Below are 13,411 nucleotides of genomic sequence, written 5' to 3' on the forward strand. Positions count from 1 at the left end.
ACTTGCGGCCGAAGCAAATTGTAATTAAAACATGAAATTTCCATGCCGCCATACAAAATTTCACTTTTCATCTTAATCATAATAATCGCGAAATATTTCATTTACAATCGAACAAAGCCGAACTCATTTTCGCGACGGCCTTGACGGGTTAAAGAGCCCTGGCCGTTGGAAATTATCGTCATCAGCCGCAGGAATCCCAACCACCATCATTATCGTCTGTCGGTCTGCTTTGCATAATTTCATACATAAACTCTCGTTTTTTGTGCGCATAATCCGCAGCTTTGGTGACAACAAAATGGCAGAAAAGTGCGAAATAATAGGGAGTGCGGGTGGAAAGGTGCCACATACATATACCACTCACTCCAAAAAGTGGGTTTCGCTAAATGTTCGAAAAATTAAGCGCTGAAGTTTGCCGCGTTACGCATCCGCCGTGTGGTGCGCCAAGTGGGAGTGGGATTACGCCAGGGCGCTCATATAGTTAATGACATGCAGCTGCTGTGCTGCTTGTGGGTTCTGCCCGACGCCTCTAAGACTTTCCCTGCTGGCCCTGCTGACAAACTTATGAATTTTAAGGTGATTTCCATGTCGCAGGACCAAGTTCACGAAACTTTGGCGTGGGTTTCCTTCAGGAATTGGGGGAGAAAGGGCCCGTCACATCGGGGACTTGTCAGCAAAGGGGTGATCGCATCATAAATCAAACGAACTGCTAGCCCGGCTCGCAATCAAAATCATTCTGCGGTCGCCAGCATTTGTTCCTTGGAAAATGGTAATTAATCATCGAAAGTAATTGGTTTTCTGTTTTGATTTGACATTTGAAAAATTGCAGCTGTGACAACTCAATCCCAGTTCCGTTTATTTGCCCGACTTTCGCCCGCCTTGCTGGTTTTTCAGTGCACAATGATGCGGAACAAACGCAAAAGTTTATTTTCCTTATTTTTTGCCAAAGTGAAACGGTGACCTATGCAAATGTATGAATGCAAATTGAATATAAACGAATGTATAAATGCGGCCCAAAAAATATTGGCCAGCAATATTGGCGAACAATGGGATTAACTTGACAAAAAGGCCGAGAGTGTCCTTGAAGTTAATGGTCATTGCACGGATATTGATTGGCTGAAATTGCAGTAGCTCCGGCTTTAATGGAATTATGCCGCTCATTTGGCAAGTACAAATTGAATACATTTCTGTCGCGCTTTCTGGTTTTGGCTAATGGGTTCGGCCGTTTATTAAACTTTCGAAACAAACCAAATAAACTCGGAAATTAAACTAAGACGCAAATAAAGTTCGCAAGGAACAGCCGCGATGTCGGCACTTAAAACTTCTCAAATGCAAATAATACCCAGGCGGATTTCATGACAATAAAAAATTATTAAAAAAGCGTTAAAGTCTTTAAAGGGAATTATACCCCACGACAGCAGACATAAACTCAACTTTGTGCTTCTTTTTCGGGTGGCACTTCAAAAGGAATAAAACGAAGGCACAAAAATATCCCCCAAAAATACACACAAGTTCTCAGTCTTCGGTGACTTTATTTTGTTTGCCAAGCCTGAAAGTGGCTCTCGTGGTCCGTATTTGTGTTTTGTTTCAGTTTTTTGTGCTGAGAGCCACACTGCTAACTCAATAACACAATTTATGATATTTTTTTCAAGTGGCGTCGCATAACGAGTGTGTTTGCTTTCAAATTTAAGATTATTTTTTGAGTTTATGGTTAGGGAGGAAAGAGTTGATGATTGAAATGCGTTTTATAAAAAGAACCAAAGAAGTAAATGCAGAGAAACAATTAAAATAAGGGTCGTAGCAAGAAAGAAAATAAGCATGGTTTTTCTGTTTAATCTTTTTTGGATTGGAAATTCTCTCCAATTTTTATTTCACCCAGGATATCTCGTATTCGTCGCTTTTTTAGCTCACAATGCTTCTTTTTACCGCCACGTGCCTCTTATAATTTACTTCTCAATTAAATACCACTTTGCCCATCATGAATGCGCATTTCCGCCGCTGCTGCACATAAATATTTATGCGGGACTTAATCAAAGGGAAAAACGTGGGTCGCAGGATCAAGTCAGCTTTCGTCCTTTCAGGCTCTAGACTCCTTTCATTTCGGCTGTTCTATTTGCGCCAGATCAACCCATTCCTGTTTATTTAAACATTAAATGTGCTTACATTTGATTAGCGGCCCGGGCTTTATTCCATATCAATGTGCCTCGTCAGATCTCGTTGGCGAAAGCCATATAAAATTTATGTGTTTGCCTCGCTTTTAATTTGTTTGCATTTTTATTTTATTTTTTCGTACGGCCTGTGTAATTTTCCCTTTTTGGTTTTGAGCTCATTACGATTTCTTTCGGGTAATGGTGGGCGTCTTTTATGTGGGCAGTCGCATTAAAATGCATGAATTGCGCAATTAAAAACGCGGACAAAGTCCCTTTGTAGATGGCAACGGGATACAATTTCCTTTTAATTAAATATGCAAGGGCATTCCATATTTGAGCACATATCGATGCTTAATTAAAAGCACTTTGTGTGTCCTGCCCATTACGCAAAAAACGGGTTATCACTCGGTGAAAAAAGGGGCGCTCTTGACTCCTGTTGTATATTTTTAAAGTAAACGGTTTGAAGGGCAAACTGCCACTGGGATTTCTGCTGCTCGGGCTTTTTTCCGCGGCCCATCGCTGACAAGTGGCACTGAACTGTTGTCAGCTCGTTGTCCAAATGACAAATGGGTGCATTTGCCTTTTGTCGGGCGGCATCGCCATCGATATGGCAGCGAAGTCGCGTCGCCCGGCAATAAAAACAAACTGCTCCAGCGACGAATCCGACGAATCCGAAAACAAATCTCCCTTCTCCCCGCTCCTTGGGAGCCTGGCCACACACCACGCTGAGCAGCCGAGCGTAAAAGTATGCGAATAACTTGGCATATTTATTTATATTCCGCGACCCGCCAAAGATTGTCAACATGGATCAATGCCATGCCAACTTTCAACCGGCTTTGTCATCGGGCTGTTGCCCGGTTATGTAACCGTTGCCAAATAAACATAAAACACAATGTATTGTACTTAAAGTATCATATTTCCCCCCATATTCAAAATATTATCGGGGATTATCGCCGGCAATGTGTGTGGGAACGAAGGAGGCGACAAATCAGGCGCTGAGAAACTGTGTTTCCAGTTCATTTGACCCTCGTTCGCCGGCAATGAGGTTAAATGGTTCAGGAACATAACAATTGCAGACATGATTGAGCCATTAGAGTGGGTGTAGATGGGCAATCGGCAAGGTTACGCTTTGCATCCTTTAAACCGTACCCTACGCATATCTAACGTCGCAAAACCAGTCAGTTTGGGGGACTGTGATTGCAGGGAAACTATCTGCTTTGCTCCCATGGTAGCTATTTGTTTTGAATCCCTTTGAAAAGTTAAAATTTGTAAAGTCTTTTTTTGTGAAAAATATATCTATAAGCCAACGCAGCTTACTGAACCATTTTTAATTGCAAAAGCATTGACCAAAGACCATGAATAAATATAAAGTTGCACTTGCGCAAATATGTTTACAAAACATGTGTTTTTTCTGCTGAAATAAATATTTTTTCCATTCAACTTAAACATAAGTTGGTATTAAAACTAATAATATGCATTTTTTATTAAGTGTTTGTCACTTCTGCATGCTTTTTGCAGGATCAGCGGCTACGTGTTTTATCAGCTGCCTCGAATGTAATATAACTTAAAAAATCTTTTACTGAATTCTCACTGCCCATTTTGGGATGCGCCAAGTTAATTACACTGCGGAGTGTTGGCAAAAAGGCGGAACCCAAAAGGAACCCCTCCGTTGACCCTCCCATATCAAGCATACGCAGGGTGTTCCCCGCCGGAAAGAGGAAAACCCAGTCGTGCTGCACTAATTGCTTGACAACATTTGGCCACACACGAGACACACAATAAAATTAAAACAACTCAAAGCGAGAGCTGCAAAACGGACAACAGAAATATTATAGAACTCAATTTGCTAATTGCTATCAAAATAATGAAGTCTGCTGTCGGTCGGGGTCTCTGCTGATTGCAACCATCAAGTATCATTCGAGTAATTTGGAGGGCACTTGGCGAGCGGTTCCCCTGCTCGTTTGTTCCGCTTAGGACTGACCCATAGGGAGTGGAGCTGTGCCAGCTTGGCGATTTTATAGGGCACTTTAACTGAAGTGGAAGTGTAATTCCTCAAGATAAAAATTCATTCAAGAATTAAATTTAAATTATTTATGAATATATCTTTCCTTACATAAATCATTTTTATTATATTTCGATCGATTTAAATTATATTATCGATGACTGATAAATATTGAAACATAATTCAGCATAATAATTTTCCTTAAAATCTAAGATTCGGCATCACTGACGCTGACGTTTCGCAGCTATAAAATCGGGAAAACAAAAGATGAAAGAGAGAACATGGAGGCAAAGTTTGTTGCTCACGAGTCAAACAAATAAAAGTTCAGCTCCAGTTCGGTGGAAAGTTCAACCCACACCCCGTCGCAGCCCCAGGATTCTTGAGGTGTTTTCCCAGAACTTTGTTCCTGCCTGTGCTATTCCACTGCTCCCTTCCGCAGACGAAACTTTTCAGTTATCCTTGCTTATTCTTCGTCCATTTATGTCTTGTTAGTAGTTTTATATGCTGCGCTCTATATTTACTTATTTTTTGCCTCGCAACTTTTCTAAACTGCTTGCTAACTAAGCTTTATTTTGTTTGGCGAGCATCTCGGTGGGCGGAAGCCTCTAAGCGCCCAGCAGCCAAGCGGTCAACCCGTTCTTGATTAATTTCCAGTACTCAACAAAACTGGGTTTTGTTTGCGGAAGTTCTTACTGGCAGTGAAGGATATATTTCAGCACGTGTCTGAGAATGTGAAGAGTGGAGGAGGCGATTGTGGCAGGGGAAATAATTAACTTGGCATAAATACATTGTGCTGGGGCTTTGGCCAACTTTGTTCTTGAATCCTAGACAGGAAATTATGTTTATCATACTTAGAAAATCAGTCATTTAACGAATTTAAAAAGCTGATGCATAGTATAACAATTTTTAGTTTAATAAATCGTATACAGTTACAACCAGTTGCTTATTGCTTTGACAGGTCTAATAATTAGAAAGAATAATTAGAAAATTTAATTTTTAATTTAAATGCAAGCCCAAGGGTCTCGTTTTCTTCAGCTACAAGAATTAATGCTTTGCATTAAACGCTAAAACTTTTTTACTACGAGAAGAATCTTCCTCTGCGCTTGTAAATTTAAATTAAATGAGCATTCCTCTCCCGCTTTAACTTCTCCTATTCGAGGACCTCGTAAAAAATGTGCCCCTCGAAAATCACATGTAAATTGAATGTCAGCCAGTTGCTGCCGCCTGCTAATTTGATCTAAATTCACGCACTCATTTACTTAAAATATGCGTAATGACAATTTGATTAGGGTAATTTGATGTTGATCTTCAGTGGCGCGATGCCAAATCCACGACATCGTCAGGCAGCCACCAAGGATATCGAGGACGACGAGGCGGAGTGTCGTGTAATCATTTTGGGGGCAATTTGGTGATGGCTGTGAGCCGTTTATGTTAAATTAATATTCGGCAACAACGGCAGCCGGGCCGCGCTAGGCAAATTGCGGCAATAAATTAGATGCTGACTGGAATTAAAATGAAAATGTTTCCTTTGGCTCGTCTCAGCCGCAAGAAGTTGGGGGAAAGTTGTCTCCAACTTATGAACAATTTCCTCGGTGCCCATTCCGCATTCGCGTTCCGAAAAGTTACACGTTTAATGCGAAAACTCTTTCCGCACTTTGAATAATTGCACGTTTTTGGGGGTCTATTCGGTGGCCAAAAATTTAACTGCCGTAAATGTCCTGCGGCTGCCGGTGCCTACGTGTCCTGGCATCTTAAGAAGCCGGCCCCAAATCAGTTTGCCAGTTGGCCCACGAACAATATCGTCTGGCTGCCTAATTTTCATTAAGTCATTTTTCACCCACTAACCATTCAGCAAGTTATTCAATTTCAGTTTCTCGTCTCGCCTCGTGCTAAAGTTGCCAAGGATTTTTCATGTCCTTAATTTGGTTCAGTAAATATTACATGCTTTTGGCTGAAAAGAAGGTGAAGGTACGACAGAAACGAGGAGATCGAATTCGGAATTACCTAGGAAAAATGTAAAACAATACTTACATACATGGTATCAAAGGTAAAAATAAATTTTCTTTAACAAGGAAAGGATTGAAAATGTATATATTTTTGAATATTACTTGTTAAAACTTAATCTAACTAACTTTTCTTACTGCTGAGCCCGGGTAAAATCACACTTTGGCTACCGTGAAAAGCCACAAAAAAAAGTTTAAAAAAATAAGAAGAAAAGTCACAATGCAGCCACAGCAAACAAAAACGGAAAACCGAGTTTTCCAGCCCAGACGAAAACAAAAAAAGCACAATAGGTACCATTTCTAAAATACACGCACTCTGACAGAAATACTTGATGTGTGTGTTTGAGTGTGCATTGTTATAAGAGGCGAACTGGAAATACAATTTGAGGCAAGTGTAGCAAAAATATTGTGCCAAATACTTTACATTTAATGTAAGTGTCGGTAAAAGGAGGAGAAGAGTGGGGGCTGGAAAATTAAGAGGAAAGCATCTTTTCGCCCAGAAGTGTTTGGGCAATATTTTCATAATTAATGGCACGTTCACTGAGTGGCCGAGTCCATCAAGGATGTAATTACAATTTGAGGTGTAACGTGCCAACAATGCGGTCGGCACAATTAAATATAAATAAAGCTGGGTCGGTCGGCGTGTGTGGAGACCCGAACCGATTGCGGTCATCGAACAGCAGGTTTTTGCACCAAAGAGCTATTTCTTTGCTGCGGTTTGCCGAGGAGATTAGGCCCAGAATGATGGGAAATTGACCAATAAATATTTGTGTTCTGCCCAGACAACGTTTACATATTAAACGATTTAAAATTAAAGAGTTAAGGCTGGAGAAAAACCTGTTTGAAATGTGCTAACATTTTTTATTTAAATATTAAAAGCTTTAAGAAAATCATATTGCGAACTTGTGCCTCTTCAAAGATAAACATAAGTATATTCCCTCTCAAGAGTGCATTATTAATTTGCCATTAACATTTGTCTTCCAAGAACTTGCCGCTTCTAGTTGCGCTTGAGCTTTAAGCAATTACAATACAGAATTATGAAAATTTGATAATTTGCTTAAATGGCCAGCAGCATTGAGGGGGGAAAGCCCCAAGCCCACGACCCAAAAAGTCCTCCCACAAACCACCAAATACACAAAAAAGCAGAAACAATGTTCGGGGCAACCGCAAGGACGAAAGGAGGGCGAAAAGGACGAAGAGCCTGCCGTCGCTTATCTATGGGCATAAGTTATGAAGGCTGGGGCCAGAAGCTTCTCGGCGTTAAAACGTGTTCAGTGTCACGTTGGACAAGGTTTCCTTTCCCCGGCCCTCCTCAACCGGGCTTAAAGCCAGATTGGAAGTATTTAAAATGGCAAAATAAAATGTTAACGTGCCAAAGGGAATACATTAACACATATTCACAATTAAGGACATCATGCGGAGTGCGCAAACGAAGCTCCCCAATGCACTTACGGGCCATGGACTGACTGACAGCCAGATAGACAGTTAAAGGCAGATTCGCAGTCAGAGTCCCAGGATCCAATTCCAACTCCAAGGCAGGGCCATATAAAATGAAACAAGAGCGGAGGGAAAGCGCTTGTTCCTTAATGCAGACTCGAAGAACTGACCGCAAATATCGGGCCCCATCTCGATACAACACTTAAAGAAAGAAATTGCAAATGGAATTTTGAGTCGCTCTAAAAAATCTGAGAGTACTGGCTTATCTTAAAACGTTAAAATGTGTTGTTATTTATTTATAAAACATATAATTTATAATAGTTAAAAAATAATTATTTAAAAAAGCTTTTCAGCCTTAAGTTTATAATTTATAAGCTTGTATGCATATAATTTTACCTGCCATTGTTATGTTTAAAATAGTGTTTGGATAGAGGTCCGATTTTATGTAAGTTAATTTTATTCTTGATGATGATTTCGTGATTTGGCAACACTGTTTTCCACGTGTACTCTTGAAGGCGATGAGGCGTGCATGAGGGCATCCGTCGGGTCTGCCCAACTGGACCACAAAACCTTTATGGCTGCCCACTCTCACCCACTGGCATACCGAAGTGTGCGGGTGCAATATGTATACCTGGGTGTGTGTGAGGGCTTGGGGGTCTCAAGTGCAGCAGGGACATACTTGGCAAGCCCTCGCAGAAATCCTGGCTTACGCTAAAACCCCACAGCAGTCCGCCTCGTAACTTAGCCTGCCCCTTTACGCATTGTTAATTTTTTATGGGCCAAACGAAAATTTTCACTCAAGATTTATGAGGCAGCCGACAAAGTGCTCGAGTGCAGAGCTCCAAACCGGAACATTTTGACCAGGAAAATGTAACTGAGGCATCTAAAGCTACACAATGCGAGCTAGACCAGTCTCCAATTAAAGCTAGGAGAGCACCAAAAAAACATCAGGTTTTATTGTATAAGCACAAAAAATCTGAAATACATTTAAATTAATTTTAACTTTCTTGACTTGCACTTGAATTATCTTTCTAGGATGCGACACTGACCAAAATAAATGTCGTTTCAATTTTTTAATTACTGCTCGGCCAAATATTTGCAAAGCCTAAATCATTTTGCGACATCTTCGTCCTTGAGCCCTTGGCACCGCTTCAAAAATTAATCTTTTCTACATTTTTGGCCGCGTTGTTTGCCTTCCTTTGGGCACCGCACTCACCACAAGTGCTAAATTTCCAAGGAACCCAAAAAAGAGAGAAAACAGAATGTGTCAGGCACCGAATTCAATTAATGCCCAAAATCGTTGGCACTGCGGAGACCGAAAAATTAAAGATTGCGATATGTTTGATGAAGGGACCACACGTCGGGCTCGTTTTCCCTTCCCTCGGGCTACATTTAATATCGATTAGCCGACCCGTTGACCACAGAAGTTTGTTTACCGCTGGCGGCAGACCAACTTTGGTGCAATATTTATACGGAGAAAATCGCAACGGAGGCATTCGTTGCAGTTAGTTAGCACTTTCTAATACATTTCTGACCCAAATAACCGAACACTTTTTGGCCCGCTCTCGTTACTTTTGTTGGCAGCAGAAATGCCAGCAGAAATCTGCATAGAATGACAAAAATATTGAATTAAATTTACCTAAACCGAGCTGCGGCTGTGGACTGGGCTTGAGTTTTCGCAAGCGTTGAAATATGCAATCAATTTCTGTTTAAGGCTTCAGCTGTCGAGCTAGCTGAGTAATCCATAAAACTCATCGATCGAAGGGCCCTCGCTAAGCATTAGCACTTTCGAACTGGATGCTGTGGAAAATTGAATTTACAGCACTGCCAGGCGAATTTGATAGATTGCCCGGGGATGTGGAGGTGTGCAAGCTAACAATATCCTATGGGCGTGTATCTGTCGGACCTTTTCAATTACAAATTTTAATTAGCCCAGCCGCGGTCCACGTCAGACTTTACTTGACGCTCTCGATGTCCCAAATGCAAAATTTCTGTGTATTATGTTCAGAGTTATTCATTCACTCTGGCGTCGGCTTTTGTTGGATTGTTTGTTTGCGGAAATTGAGCGCTGAATTTTGGGGCCACTTCCATTTGGGTCAAACAAACAGGCAAATTGTGGGAGTCATTTGTAATAGATATCACATATCGAAATCGCATTTTACGGCCAGTCGTTGATTAGCATTTGATTTGCATATTTTCTGGGCGGTCCATTAAATTCAACAGTTTTAGTTTAATTTCACGTTAAAAATGGCACATTTAATTAGAAGGCAAATTTATTGAAAACCATATGGTGTTGAAAAAACAAACAAACTTTATTTGATAATGCCGTTTACCATTGACGCCATGTTATTTTTGTTTTTATTAGTTAGTTTTTAAACGTTTTCAAAAGAAAAATACTAATACAAATTATCGGAATAACTCAGAACATCATTCTCCCTAAACCAGTCATTTTGTTATTTCTAAAGGCTGTTAATTTTTATTTGCCTTAGCCTCCATTTCGCTCAAATCGATTGCTCATTTTGGGTAATAATGCATATGATGTTCTCGGTAAACCCATTCGATTAAGTTTGTTTTTTCAAGTCGACAACATATTTGCACAAGCTCGAAAATCCATTTCAATTTCAGACCATTAGTGTCGCCGATTGAGAGTGCCGGCTGAGAGGCAGAAAAAGTTTTGTTTTCACGCTTCGGCATTAAAAGAAAACAGTTGGGCCGAAAATAACCGAGAAAGAATCGCCAAAGTTTTGCAGTTTTGTCTGCAGTGCCCCCATTTCCCCTTTGGCCCCACATTTTTTCCCAGTTTTCTCCGCGTTGCCGTTTTTTAACTTTTTTGACTGCTTTTCCTTCATTGTTTGTTTGTTTGGCGGCGAAAAAATTAAAGGAAAATAGCAGCTAATGAAATAGAAATACGCGAACGTTGACTCCGAAAATCGAAATGTGGCAGCATATGTGAGCTCTTCCCATGACATTGTGGCTGTGGCAGATTTTCTTGATCGACTGCGGCTGAAACTTTGGCTGCCCAAACTTTTTAACTGCTCGACAATTGGTCACAAAAGTGTTCGGGATGCAAGAATATTTTTCAATAAAAGAGAAGCTTTCAATTTGCTGTAATAATCCCTGTAGTGGTGCCGTATTTGCATCAACTTTCTGTGGAAACGTCCCCTCGGGCGTTGGGCTTTTAAGATCTTAAATAAAATCTCTAATCCCACTGAAACTTTTGCCCACATAAGTATGCAGTAGTTTCTGACTTTTGCATTTCGTCCCAAAAACCACAAGTCGCCCCTCATTCGCTCTCCCTGTACGCACTGTTATTTAATTTAATTAAAAATATCTCTTTCCGGGCTTCGTGTTTGCCAAAAAAGTTTTCGTTGCTCGGTAAAAAAATATGACTAACGATGTGCAGCAGTGCCACGCCCCCTTTCGGGACAGACCCCACTTCTAAGTCCTCTAAGCCAACTAACAGGAGTTCTGGACACAGGGGGCAGGACTCGGGGTATGCACGTGGCATCGCCGGCCTTTGTTGTTGCCCCGGCGTGGGGCATGTGGGTCAAGTGGTTGCCTGGTCAAGTGGGGGGCAGTGGGTTGGGCGGTCTCCGTTGTCCTGGCACGGGTTAAGTGGCTTTTAATGAAAGTTAGCATCCGTTTTAATGCAACTTGTTGTCGGGAGTCGGGGGTCGTGTTGCCGAGACCGGAACTCGAATCATCGACCACTTTCGCCCAGACGAAATTAAAAGCCATCGGCTTAAGCTGCTCGCCGGCGAATTGAAGGGAATTAGCCGCTTTTTAGGGCCTCATTAATTGCTTTGACTCGGCGAGGTTGCCCTCGCAATTATTTTGTCTATCCTACATTTTTTATATTCAATTTGCGATCAAAGGGAAGGTCGCCCACTCCACCCGCGTCCTTTGCATTGCACTTTTTTTAATATAAATATTATTTCAGCTCTTTTGTTTACTTTTTAACCTTCGTTTTCCCTTTTTCGGGCCGTGAGCTTTCTCTTTGGCTTTGCGCACTTTTTGCGGCACTTTTTTACTTCATTTCCTGACCCCCGTGCTTCCTGATCGGAATTCTGTATTTCCGGTACGTCCATTACGAATTTTAAATGCAATTCTGCGTTGTTGTGGCCCTGTGACTTTTGTCTCTCATTTATTTTGGCAACCGGGGCACAAAAATTGCAGCTTTGAAGTTGGGAACAAAGACGAGAAAGTATTTGGTTCGAACGTTTTTAAATAAATTTAAAAGTTAGAACTATATTTTATTTATTTCGTAGCAAAGAAAGCCTTCATTTAGACACTAAGACTAGCTACGTTATATCTCGACTGAGGCCTGGCCATTTGAAATCCTTTTTTTGGAGAAAACCGTTTATATTTATTCAGAATTAACAGGTATACTGCTACCTATATGGCAGCTTGAGCAGGTTTTAAATAAAGGGGATAACAAAGCGTTGGTATAAAGGTTATACAGTATTTCTATTCATTTACAATTTACAGTTACAGCAGACTTCGAGGGTGTTAAATATATCTTAATGGAAGATCATGTGGGTGGTATCTTTTAAGTCTTCTTCTTGTTGGTCTCCAAATTAGCCTCTTCGCCAGGGAGTTAGGATGACAGCCAAGGCGTCTGAAGTAGTTTTCAGCATGCGTCCGACAAACATCGCCTACCTTTGGGATTTTGAGATCTCTTTCAATATCTCTGGTCTCATGAACCATGGGGCATTGCAAATCGATCTGATAATCTTGCTTTGCGCTACACGTATTTTGTTTAAGTTCGACTTTGACGCTATGCCGTAGACCTGTAGTGCATTTTTCCAGATTGGACTAAGAATCGATTTATAAATTCGCACTTCGTTAGACAAAGAAAGCTTATTCCTTGAAGTAAGTAGCTAGGCCATACTTGCTGCCCTTGAAAGCACTTACTGCTTCACCATTGTTGTGTGCCTCTGGAAGGTGAGTCCTCTATCCAAAATCACACCAAGGTACTTGTAGTGGGACTCGTGACGAAGTACAGAACCGAGCATAGAAATGCCTGGGCAGTTTATGCCTATGTTCCATTCGCTTGGACTCCTGACCATAACCGCTGTGTCGTCGGCGTATGTTGCGTATGTTGTATTTGAAATCCTTGCCTGCTTCAAATTAATTTGTTTGCATTTGGCATCTTTACACCACATTTAATAAACCCCGGCAGATTGCTATCTGCAACATTTGTCTTGCCTCCACCTGTGTGGTCAGGGGTTTTCCGGCCTTCCGCCCCTTTTCCCCAGAGAAACCGAATTCCCCACAGACTTGGGGCCTGCTTAGCATGCCTGTCGCCTGGGCTCAACGCTCAGTGATTTTAATTAACATTTCTGATTTTGCGGCTCACCGTGACCCGGCCTCGAATTCCCTGACGGTATGTGTGTGTCTTTATTAGCACACCTGTGTACAGGTGCGACGCAGATCCTTTTTCCACGTGACTTTGGCTTTGACTTTGGCTGCCCAACTAATTGAATTGCTACTTGCTTAATTAAGTAGAGAGATAACTTGTCCCTGATTAAGATTTTGTCAACCTTTAATGCGCCTAATTCGACTTGATTAATGCATTTTAATCATCGTTTATGTACATGAATATCACTCTCTATTGCAGACAGACGACCAAGTTGAGAGTTCAATAAACCCACACAGCAGAGGGTAAGTTTTGCTTGCAAACATGTGACTTTCCCCAACTTGTTTTGACATTCGTGACAGATTTCATTGCTTTGACAGTTGAACTCATTCTGTGCCATTTATCATCCATCAGTCTGGGGGAGAGGATAATAATTTCCTTTTCGTAATTTCATTCTGGAAAT

At 41.2% G+C, this 13,411-nt stretch overlaps 1 protein-coding gene across 2 annotated transcripts in view; it reads left to right on the forward strand.

The window, feature by feature from the left end:
* Positions 1–13,411, forward strand: part of LOC108034170 (insulin-like growth factor-binding protein complex acid labile subunit) — a 51,297-nt gene that overhangs the window by 1,855 nt on the left and 36,031 nt on the right. Inside the window, exon 2 of one of the 2 annotated variants that reach the window (XM_017108977.3) lies at positions 13,210–13,253. The exons of the other annotated variant lie outside the window; for it this stretch is intronic. The gene's annotated coding sequence lies outside the window, so the exon portion shown is untranslated. The remainder of the gene's footprint in view (positions 1–13,209; positions 13,254–13,411) is intronic. 2 annotated transcript variants of the gene reach the window in all.

This window comes from Drosophila biarmipes, chromosome 2L (genome assembly GCF_025231255.1).
Source record: "Drosophila biarmipes strain raj3 chromosome 2L, RU_DBia_V1.1, whole genome shotgun sequence".
Classification (NCBI taxonomy): Eukaryota; Metazoa; Arthropoda; class Insecta; order Diptera; family Drosophilidae; genus Drosophila; species Drosophila biarmipes.